This window comes from Anticarsia gemmatalis, chromosome 20, assembly GCF_050436995.1.
Source record: "Anticarsia gemmatalis isolate Benzon Research Colony breed Stoneville strain chromosome 20, ilAntGemm2 primary, whole genome shotgun sequence".
Taxonomy (NCBI): Eukaryota; Metazoa; Arthropoda; class Insecta; order Lepidoptera; family Erebidae; genus Anticarsia; species Anticarsia gemmatalis.
In genome coordinates this window covers 2,836,784-2,849,035 of record NC_134764.1, presented here as the reverse complement: position 1 = coordinate 2,849,035, position 12,252 = coordinate 2,836,784, and the positions used below count along the sequence as shown (strand labels likewise).

Below are 12,252 nucleotides of genomic sequence, written 5' to 3'. Positions count from 1 at the left end.
AAATAATACATCTTTACTTAATATTATAAAGCTGAAGAGTTTGTTTGTTTGTTTGTTTGTTTAAACGCGCTAATCTCAGGAACTACTGGTCCGATTTGAAAAATTCTTTCAGTGTTAGATAGTCCATTTATCGAGGAAGGTTAAAGGCTATATATCATCACGCTACTACCAATAGGAGCAGAGTACCAGTGAAAAATGTTACAAAAACGGGGAAAAATTTTAACGCTTATGTAACGCAAGCGAAGTTGCGCGGGTCGGCTAGTCCGTTATATTTGATAAATTTCCTAATAACTATTGTGTACGTCTAAATTTTTTCAAGGTCACATTTTTCATCTGTATGTGTGTTTTTTCTGATAAAGGTCAATTTATTTTACTTGATCACGAATCGTGATTATCATTTATATTATTAATATGCGTTACATTAAAAACGGTTAATTAAGCATTTTAATATAAAAACAACTTGTGTCACAGAAATAAGATAACAGTACAGTCGTCTCCAAAAGTCAGTTTCCACCAAACTTGACCTTGAACTTTCAAGGTCACCTAAATTTCAACATTAAATTAAACTGCCAAAATTATATCAGCCCTCAACGTTTATCGCGGAAATAAATTAATTTACAAATTTAATTAAGATCTTAAATCTTCGCGGAGCTGTTTAATTATGTGCTTAGTTTAAATGTTTTGATAATTTATGTAAGTATCAGAGATTTATTGTTCACTAGTATTCATTTGGCTTATCTTTAGTACTTCTAGCAAGTATTACTTGTATAGGTAGCTTGGTTTCATATGCTCCAGAGGGGACGATTGCATTTGCACCAATTTTTGTTCTTGTCAAACAAATAGTAATGAGTTAATTTTTTTCTTGTTTAAATAGAAATTTAGCAGCTCTTGCGGTATTGAGAAATAAGTCTTTGAAAACGATTGGATGGCGCCTACTGTATGTAGTCCGAAAAATATTAAGTTACTGGATAAACTCAAGAAAATAAAAAAAAATATCGTTCTATACTATTTTAAAAGCAGGGCAGTAAAATTACTCGTGTTACATTGCATCAGCACATTATTAGCTTCAAATAACAATCCTAATGTTTTTTGGATTTAGTTTTCTAGCCTTCATATAGTTATATACAATAACATAGATACAATTTATTTTTTAGAACAAAACCCCTGTTATAAATCTACACCATAGACACAAAACATTCACGATCCGTCACCACTTCTCACTCTTATCCTCAAGAGTATAACGTATCATGAGCGCGATTTATTTAACACATCTCCCTTTCAAAGGGTTCAAGAAACACCCTTTGTGATGTATGGGAATGTTGTGGGACTATTATGGGTTTATATGATGGGAAAATTAATCTTCATTGTACTAAGTATTACTTTTGGATAATCAAAGATTTTTAATGGAGAAAATTGATGTTATTATTTATTAAAGAGTGACAATAGTTAATGATAGTTTGCATTGATTTGATATTTTATATATGTCATCTAAAAGCTCAGGTAATTAATAATTTAACTTGTGGTATTTGTTTTTCTTTTACTTGTGGTATTTTATGTGGTATATAAAAAATAAAAAAGTAGTGACTTCTTCGGCATTAACAAAACTATATTTATATTCATTTTTATACGTAATTTCCTTTAAAAATAATTACCGAAATTCTTCTACACCAGTTATCTAACAAAAATGTTATGTACAGAAATTCTTTTACGGTTCTTATTAATGAATGACTTTTCAGATATTTTTCCGCTCAGTCATTAGACGTAAGATAAAAATAGATATTTCAGTACATTACCTTTATAATGGGCAATAAGTCAATGAACATGTCAAGATCAGACACATTACTTATGTTCACACGATTGATCACAAGATAGTTGTAAAAGTTGTATGTTTTCAAAATGCCTTGAACCCTAAGAAAGTTACAATACATAAAGTAATAAAACTTCCAAAACTCAATATTTTTCTTAATTAATATGCAAGTCGCATAACTCAAAGGCCTCCCTTTTATTTCAAACTTCCTATATCGGCATCAACTTTTATTTGTACCTCGATTCTCTACCACTATCGACTACCGACAATCGGCTAGCTATCGAATTTAATTTATTTTGACATTTAGAATGTACTGCCAAAATATTTCCAACGACGACCGTCAGAGGCGCTGATCAGATTTTCATACGAAATTTCTCGATGACAGGTCGGTTGCCGGTAGTCGAACTAGTAGAGAATGGAGCTACTGGTATACTGAGATACGTTCATTTATTTAATTAAAGTTAATTCACAAAAAATTAACATAGCTACATAGTAACGCTTACAAGGTTCATTATAGAAGAATTTTCAATGAGATCTGACAACCAATTTATTTAAGTACGTATACTCCACGTAGGCTGACGTAGGTGACTGCCTCCGTGGCGCAATGGTTTAGTTGAATAGTTCCCCACGCCGCTACCATTGCGTTGGGAGGTCATGGATTCGATTCCCACCCGGAACAATCTATACTAATATTATAAAGCTAAAGAGTTTGTTGTTTGTTTGTTTGAAAGCTCTGATCTCAGGAACTACTGATTCGATTTGAAAAATTCTTTCAGTGTTAGATAATTCATTTATCGAGGAAGGCTATAGGCTATATATCATTACGCTACAACTAATTGGGGCAGAGTACCAGTAAAAAATGTTACAAAAACGGGGAAAGTTATGACCCATTCGCAAGCGAAGTTGCGCGAGTCAGCTAGTTATTTATGCGATTCATAAATATGGAATTGTTTTGGGTCTATCTATACTTTGTGTCCGTTGTCTGCATCTTTATAAAAAACCCCTCGACACAAGAGAAATTCTTAGTACGGGAGTTGTCTATAAAAAAATGAAATAATGTCCTGTAAACGTATAACAGGCACCACAATTGTTGTTATTGCTACAGCATTAGTTTGTTATAAATACACTTCTCGTATTTACGTGACAAAGAAAATGTACTTGGTTGTTAAGAAGTATTTCACACTTGAAGTAATATGACGCCTACATGCGTCTGCTTTCGCTGCTTTGTACAGCGTGTAGGTGTTATACTTACACGTAGTTTGTTTAAGGTTCCGTATCTTTTCAATAGTTAGAAGTGGTTACGGAAATTCCGAAGTTTTTTTTTTTTACTCTTCGACTGTTTTTTTGGTCTGGGTAGTGGTGACTGCTGATCATGAGGTGTCAATTCCCGGGTCAAACAATTGGCAATTAGGCTTTAATCTAACTCACTTTAGACTATTTTTTATTGTGAGGATAGAGAAAAATATATCAAATCTTATCTCTAGTGCAGGGATGGTAATAAAATCAAGGTTAAGTTTACCATTTCTTACTAACTCAGCAAATTTCATAATTTTCTTTAAATTCATAACAATGTGTGTAAAACATTTCATAACATTAAAAAACTATATTTGCACCTTTTTCCCATAGATGTAGGTACTTTCATGATACATGGCTGGTAAGAACACCAAAGTAAGTGATACAATTTTAAGTTTCCCTTCTGTTTCGTAGTGAAGCACAACACTACAGCAGGCGCCACGATGTCGAGAGAGGCAGTGAGTAACACGGACCGTTATTGATCTAATGTCGGCAACCTGTCCTGTTCGGTACCGATGTTGAGCCTTTTGTAATGTGAGTACGATGTGTCTGGATAGGTCTGTTTGTAGTGTTCATATCGGAACATTTTTTGTACCGGCTGTAGATGTCATATAATATTCTGTATTGGGTGTCGAATAGAAATTACAGATAGACTTTGAGTAACAGATGAAAGTAAATCACCTGTAAAATGTAAATAAAATTATTTATAACTTTAGTTTATGTATAAACTTATAATAGACAAAATTGTTGAAGGCTAGATTGTTACTTTGTAAAGTTAAACCAATGTAGACGTCAGAAAAAAACTCTGGGTTTTACCTAGAGTTTTTACAATCATACAACTTTAGCAAAAATGACATTTAATTTTTTATTTTAATGTCAAAATGTCATTAAATTGAATTGTTATTTGTGTAATTAAATCTACATTGCAAGTAAACTTAGTAAAACAAATGACTCACATTCTCTTTTAACTAAACAACAACACCTCTTTGATAAAACACAGGCATTATTTTAACCTCTCACAAAGCACGTTTCCGGCTAAAACTTCCACCGTACTTGGGTGTAAAACCACAAAGAGTAGGTGACGCTCACTCGAGAGGAATAAAACGAACACTTTGACTGCACAACTAAAAGAATCACGAGTTTCTATTCCATTTCATTTTTAGAAATATTTTGTATATTTCAATGGAGACGGAATTTCGAAATTTTCTTATATGCAAGTGAAAATTTTGTGGGTAAAAGAATTTTGATTTGGATAATAATACCTCTATAGCGCATTGTTCAACTATTCGTACATCCGATTTTTTTTTATGTGTATAAAAGATTTTTAATTAGGATAAATGGTAATTTTTTTACTGTTAATTAACGTTTTTCAAAAACATTATGAAATGTTTTCAGATAAAAAAAAATTTAAGAGCAATTTTTTAAACACACATTTAGATCAAAAGCGTAGGCGAGTCGTTTTAATTTGGAATTCATAGAACTAATATTTATTTTTAATTAAAAATATAGAACGTTAATATTCCTCTAGAAAAAAATTGTTTACAAAAAAACCTGTTGCCCATATTCTTTGATACAAATTGTCATCAAACATGGTCAGTTCATCAAACAATATATTCAATACGTATACGTTTTTAACAAATGAAATATTTCCAAAAATAAACCAGCTAAATTACAGTGTATTTTCAACATTTCGTAGAAAATAACAATCACTGGATGGTTTTCAAAGCTACACGAAACATAATACGAATGCATTTTTTTATCTATTGAGTTCGCCGAGCTTGTATCAGAAATTGTAAATTGGTTTTAAACAATACCTATGTGTGTCAAATTTTGACAAAATCCTTTCAGTATTTTAACATACTATAGTATAGTATACTATAGTTATTTTGTTTAATGTCAAAAACAATACGTGATGTTTCCGAAGACGATGTCCAAGATAGAGGAGGAGTGGAGGAGAAGGAATAGGAAAGTTGACAACCACACTACCATGTGGGATTCATAGCATGGAAGAGAGATGAGACAGAGAGAAAGAGAGAGAGAGAGAGAGATAAACAGAGAGATAGTGAAAACGGTACGAAATAGTACACTTACATTAACCCATGAAAAAAAAGCGGAGACACGTAAAAAAAAACAGACAAAATTTATTATAACGAAAACATAGAACATTGGTATAATTTATATTTATACTAAAATGCAATATTTTTATTACACATAATTCAGCTAGAATTCCGTGGTGAACGTGAGGCGCGTTGTGATGTAGTTGGCATACTAATACGGTACACAGTGCACGATGAATGCCATGGAAAATGGCCAGCAACTTAGTGGCACATTATGATGTAGATTAGATGGCATTTTGGTCTCGTATTTGAAAGGAATGGTTAAGGTATAGATGCAATGTATTTTTAGCCGACTTCAAAAAGGAGGTTCCTAAGTTGCCTATATTTAAATAACTTTTCAAAGGGTGCACCAATTCTTATGGTTTTTTTATGAAGCAATTGCCGTTCATGCGGTCCTATTTAAATTTAATTGAAACATTACATGTTGAGTTTTTGTTTCATCCTTAAAATAAGTAACTTAGTCAACATTAATGACACCGGTACCTTTTTTTCGACCCTCACAAAATGGCGAAAAAGCTGCGGCCAAGCGGAAATGTAGCTTAACACTCGGTTTTTTGCATTCGACATTTATGAATAAGTACAACTTCAAATTTTTTTAAGTCCGTCAAAAATATCCCCAAAAAAAGGTGAATATCATGACTACAATATACATACAAAATACTAATCATTGTATCACATACGGAAACAAACACTTGAGTGACCCGATAGTTGTGACGAGTTTGACTGTACTTATGTCCGTGGTTTCAATGTTTCTTGAGTCCGCCGTGACTTTTGGGTTAAACCCATGAGGAGAAAATGTATTATGAAAGGGGTTGACCTGTGGATTTCTTATCTGTGTTTAGGTAACTTCTGACTAAATTGATTATTTTACTGATAATTTTAGTGATACTGATACATTTAACTGGTAACTACAAGGGTCATGGGTCCAATTCCTGCTTCGCACTGAGTAACGTACCTTGCATAAATTCAGCACTAAGAGTAAACTTATTCTCTATTTTATGAATCTATTTAATTATATTATCAATGCCATAGATTAATGTTTTTCGTTATATGCCTCTGCCTACACCATAGTATAACAAGCGAGCTGAATCATTTCGACTGTCATATGAAAAGTAACTTTAAATAATCTCTCTTTCCCGAACAATGACCTTTTCTACTATACAGTCACAAACGATATTTTTAACTTTTAATTCTTATTTCTTATAAATTTATTTCAATGTGTAGGTAGATAAGCAGCTTTGCAATTGTATCCTCCCACTCGATATGGACAAAGAACATTAACATTTTACCAGAAATAATATCCACTTTTCATGAAAAGTAAATGTAATAAAATACTTTTTAAGTAGATCATATTTAAAACCATTGTGTAGGAAACAATAAGCATAAAATGTTATATTAAAATGTATTGTTCCCAAAAACATTGTCAAATATTGAATTTAATTCCAAACATCTTTTATGTTAAAATATTTTTGATAAGTTTAAAGAGACATTACATACAACATTATTGTAACCAGAAAAAATACTGCATGTTTTTAATGAATTTGTAGACTGTCGTATTAAATTGATTGAAAGTAGTTTCTGATTTTCTTAATATGACAAATATTAATGGGATCTTCTACTACTACGTAATTCGGAATAAATCAAATTGTGGCAAGACAGTGTGGGTTTGATTCCGGGTCATCAACTAAATCCATTCAACACATTACTTATAATACTTATGCTCCATTGCATCCAAATTAATTTTGCGGTTGAGCTGTGAAAACTTTGAAGACAAGACTAACTTCCACATTTATAGTATTAGTTCAAAAGTATTGACTTACATTATTATACTAAGATACTTTTCCACGCGGACAAAGTTTCGTTCAGCTACTATCTGCCTATAAAAAATATTGGTTTCAAAAAAATAATTCCAGATTAATATGCAGTTTCTCGCATAAATTTTACAATTTTTAATTAGTTTCCCTAACAAAGTCTTTGTAAGTGAACCGAGGTGCTACAGTCTTCTGCATGGTTTGAGATCGACAGATAGATCACGGAGATGATCGGTATCTATACACGAACCACGGTTAGTTACAACGCTACTCTTGGCTATTGTTTACTTTTACATCGAATTTTTGTATTCTTCTTCTTCGCGTCAATGGTTTTTGTAAAGTTAACTACCTCCAGTTTTGTATAAACAATTGTTGTATTAAAAAAAAATATCCATAGAATTAGTGTACTAAGTGTTTTTGTTTTGAAAATCTGATGTAATTTGCCTTTTTTTCTGTATTAAGGTGTACCAGTAGCCCTATTTTATACAACCGGAACAGTTGGGTATCGGCAGTTTGACATGTTAATTGAACGATAAAATTAGTTCACAAATCACTCGCCAGGGGCGCTGGTCGGAATTATCATACTTAACAGAATTATACTCTACAGTGGATAAAAATAGGAAAATTAACCCTATAAACAATTATTTTAAAGTGCTATACAAACTACTTAATAAAAACTTACGGCTTTAACAGACAATAAAGAAAACTTAGAAAATTAATTGAAGCCTAAAGACTGAACAAAGTTCAACCTTCTAAGTGAGCGTATACATTAACAATTTCCAGCTTTTCTTTAGTATGTTACCGACTAGTTACTATATTGCGATCAGTGAAAGAATACAGTTCAAATTCAGTATATAGATAAGTATCTGCGTTACGTACATAACTTTGATACTTATATATTGATGAAGACATGAGAAAAGACGTATGATTCTGTACAGTAACAATAACATATTTCTTGTTATCTGGAAGACGAACTTCTACTCTTTGCTACTTCTAACTATTAATTATCTGTAAGTTTTCAAGATTTTATAACGGAAATACAGTTATGAAATCGAGAAGCTATTACTCACATATGCGGTTTAACCGACGAGGTCGCAAATACTGGTAAGAAACACACGAAATTTCCTTTTTATATTATTAACGTTATTAAATAATTACTTGTAGAATAACAACAATTATTATTAATTAATCTTTAAACTTGAAGTACAGCAAATTGGCAGTACATTCGCTAGTGTAAACTCACCCTTAGCAAAGCCTTTCATCATCATTCATCCGTTTTTTATCGAGCGGTTTGTTTTGAACCGAGATAAACCGTACTCTTCCAAAGTAGTTTTAAAAGTAAATAAATTGCCAAGTCTTTGTTCAAACCGGCTTCTTTCGGTGAAAGAAAAGTGAGAGATCTTTTACTAAATTGCTAGTAATATCTTTTAAGATTAGAATGATATGGTTCTAATGTGATGACTTGAGATATGTTGATTAATGAGCTGTCTTATACATGAGTACTTTAAAAGGTTTAAACTTAGATTTTTTGCTACATAAGTGTACTAATGGATATTTTTATCAACATTACTAGAGGTTTTTATGCCGTAGTTTATTACCCTATAGTTACGGATTTCTTGATCAAATTAGCGTATCTAATCATTTGCATTGTCACTCGTGGTTCTTTAGATAAGTCTTTAAAGTAATTGTTATTAAATTTCATCATGAATTTGCATTAATCTCACTAGATTAACGAAGAAATAATAAACTTATGATAACCATGAGTTAATAATTTACAACAAATGTCTAACAAAAAATTGCAATTTCCTATATTATTATTATCTTTTAGTAAAAGTAAGAATAAATATTATGACTGCCAACATCTTGATCGAGGCTGTACGCACGCCTGAGGAATCTGATACTCGACGAAATACGATCAACCGATATTAAATATTGCGTGCTGATTTTTCAGTAAACATGACCTACATAGTAAAAGGGAAGTTAGGGGATGTGGAAAGGAATATGAAGAACAGGAAAATACCTTTTTACTAGACATTATTTTTAATTCTTATTTTAGATCTAAAACGGTTTTTTATGAAAGAGTACTACGACGCTTAGTACACTTCCCATATTTAGTTATTTTTATATTTGTTTTTTTTTTTAAATATTTTTTATCTATTTATATATATAGTGTAAATTATCTTTATTGTTGCTGTAAATAACATTACAAGGTTGTTTTAACCTCCCAAAAACAACGTTAAAATATTAAGAATAAATAAGTTGTGTACAGTTTTAGTATTTTCAGCATATTCAGTTATATCTAATGCCTGATAATCTAAGAGTTACCAATCTGTCCCTGCAATCGATCGGGAAACTACAAATGGGTAAATATTTATAAATATTAGCTACGGAAAGAAGTAAAGGAAGAAAATAAGTCTTCAAAATGTACTTGAATTTTCAAACTCATGGTTAGTAATTAATTCAAAAACACACAGTAACTTAAATACCTAATGTTCGTCACAATAAAGTACTTAAACAAAGTACAGTCAGTTTTATTCCACTCTTATCCGTAAACAACATGAAAGTACATGTTACAATTCAATATTGAATCTCTCAAAGTGTTTCAGGAACTTTTTTCCATTAAAGTTGGGCCAACTCAAAGCACCTCAAACCACGTGGTACTTATACGTAGGCTTCGAATATTGGGCTTTTCACAGACATTTTAAGATGCTTTCCGAATAAAAGGCGCTTAACACACTTATAACAGTAAGACTGACTTGCTGAAATTAACAATTTTGAACTAACACTTTAAACGACCACGGTCGATGTAATTCGATCGAAACATCGGGTGAACAAATAAGGTATTCTAACTTTATTTTCAATCGCGTTTTAGACCCGTTATGGAGTAAATGTTAGGAAGATTTTCTTTACAAATTAAAGATATTAATAAAGCAGCAATAATTTGGCATCATTGTAGTTATCACCAATAGCTTCAGTAACTAAAAAGTATTCTTATGATGTTTAAAAGTCATTTTTCATAAATTAAAGAGTTATTAGAGTACACAGTAGATTTTTCAACATCATTCAATAAAATTTTGCACTTTTGATTGCCGAAACAACAAAATTTTTAGACGATCAAATCTCTGTATACTTTACTACTTTGAAGTTTACAGAAGTAAAACTCTATAAAATAGCTCATTAAAACAATTACTCATCACTCAGCCATTTTAGTTCTGTTCTTAATAAAACAAACGATTTAATTACAAAAGGCTTACACAAAAAGATCATGACGTTTATACGCAGTTGACGATTAGTGAGTGCAGTGTACTCGTCGCATGACAGATTGTACTGAATACGTCATATCACTCGCATATTGATTGCGATTGTGGACGGTGGTGTTTGTTGTCATAGCTGTTTTATGATGCGAAATTGATGACGTGATAACTATGGGCTTAATGTCAGATTGTTGTCAAATGACGTAATCTGTGGAGTCAATTGCGTTGGAAGATTTAAATTACAAATTTTTAAAACAGTTTTTCTATTTATTAATCTTGAAATATTTGAATTGACTGTTAGGAGAGTCGATTTATAGCACCATGCCCATTTATCTATAGGAGTGCTAAAATACAAGTAGTTTCAGTTTAGGTAGGGCGAGACATCATATGATTTTGCTGATCCCCAAGCGTCAGATTTTATGACCAGTACCTCGATTCTCTACCACTATCGACATTTGACATTTAGAATGTACTCCCAAAATGTTTCCTACGACACCCGTCAGAGGCGCTGATCAGATTTTCATACAAAATTTCTCGATGACAGTTCGGTTGTCGGTAGTCGATAGTAGTAGAGAATTGAGCTACGGCAGTGACCGTTTAGTCAAGATTGAGATATGGTATTAAAATAATTGCATTTTATCAAGAAACATAGTTTCGTGTTTATCAGTGGGAATTAATATTTCCATAATTCACCAATTTATTGTTGTAAGACAATTAAAAGACATTGTGATGGAATTTAAAAGCTCGCAAAATTCGTATAAATTAAAAATAGTGCCTAACTACCCCTAGATGTCAAGTCTTTGTCTAAATTTATTCATAAAAAAAATATTTCCCCACGTTTTTCACCAGTCAGAAGCCCCAACAAACTTCAAAACGCTGGAGTCTTTGCCAAATTCGTTAAATAAACCGCAACTCTTTAAATAAGAAGGAATTAATTCAGTTGTTGTTAATAGAAACAAGAGCCTTCAAAAACAGAGCTTAATATTTCTAAGTGCTTTTGTAAAGGCCCTTTGTTTGAGACAAATGTCGTTTATTTAATAATTTGTTAGTCAAGTTAAGGAGATTTTTACTGGACAGTTTTATATAAAGAGCGTTTATATAGGATATACATTTTGAGGCGCCCATAGCCAGTTGCGCTTACCGATCGGTAAACGATTGGTGGGTTAAGCAACCGTTGGCGCGGTCATTCCATAGATGGGTGACCGCATAGTGGTAATTGAGCTGGGCGTCTCCGTGCTTCGGTGGGCACGTAAAAAATCGGTCCCGGCTGTTGTCTACTCAGATAACAGTCGTTAAACCATATCAAAGGCCTTTCGGGCGGCTTGAACAACTTTGACACTAGGTTGACCACTAACCATACGACAAGCAAGCATACATTTTATGAAAGAAAAGACTGTGATGCATTACCAAACAAAAGTTTTAGCTGTTTTTTTTTATTTATGTAACAGGCTGCAACCATTCTTATTATTGCTCCTTGAACCTACTGATTTCCACAATTTTGATTACACCATAGTGAATTGCACAATTGTGTAATTCAGTTGACGATATCAAATAAGATTTTGTGTTATAGCAAAAACAAAACTAATGCTAATATAACCTCATAATGTTGGCTATTCCTCATTTATACACCGCCGGTAGTTCCGTTCAGCTCATGACAGATGTCGTGAGTGTCCCAAGTGTCGCGGTTGTCGGCCGACACGCAACTTGACTGCCTAGATAATGTCAGACACCGCCGCTGACACTGCACGGACTATTAACTCATATGCAGGATTGAATTAGAAAGTTAAAAATGGTAAACTTTGGGATAATGCTTTGTGCCTTTTTAGTCCTAAGCATGACGGATAAATTGGCATAGTCATAGAATAGTATTGGGGCAACGTATAAGAGATCCGTATCTTTTTATCTAATAAAAGTTCTCAAATCTCACCAGTTGTGTAATTTTAAACAAAATTAATATTCGATATTGTTTT

The 12,252-nt window shown here is 32.3% G+C and overlaps 1 protein-coding gene across 8 annotated transcripts in view; it reads right to left on the bottom strand.

Annotated features, from left to right (window-relative positions):
* Cngl (Cyclic nucleotide-gated ion channel-like) overlaps nucleotides 1–12,252 on the bottom strand; it is a 400,426-nt gene that overhangs the window by 206,817 nt on the left and 181,357 nt on the right. The window lies entirely within an intron of this gene.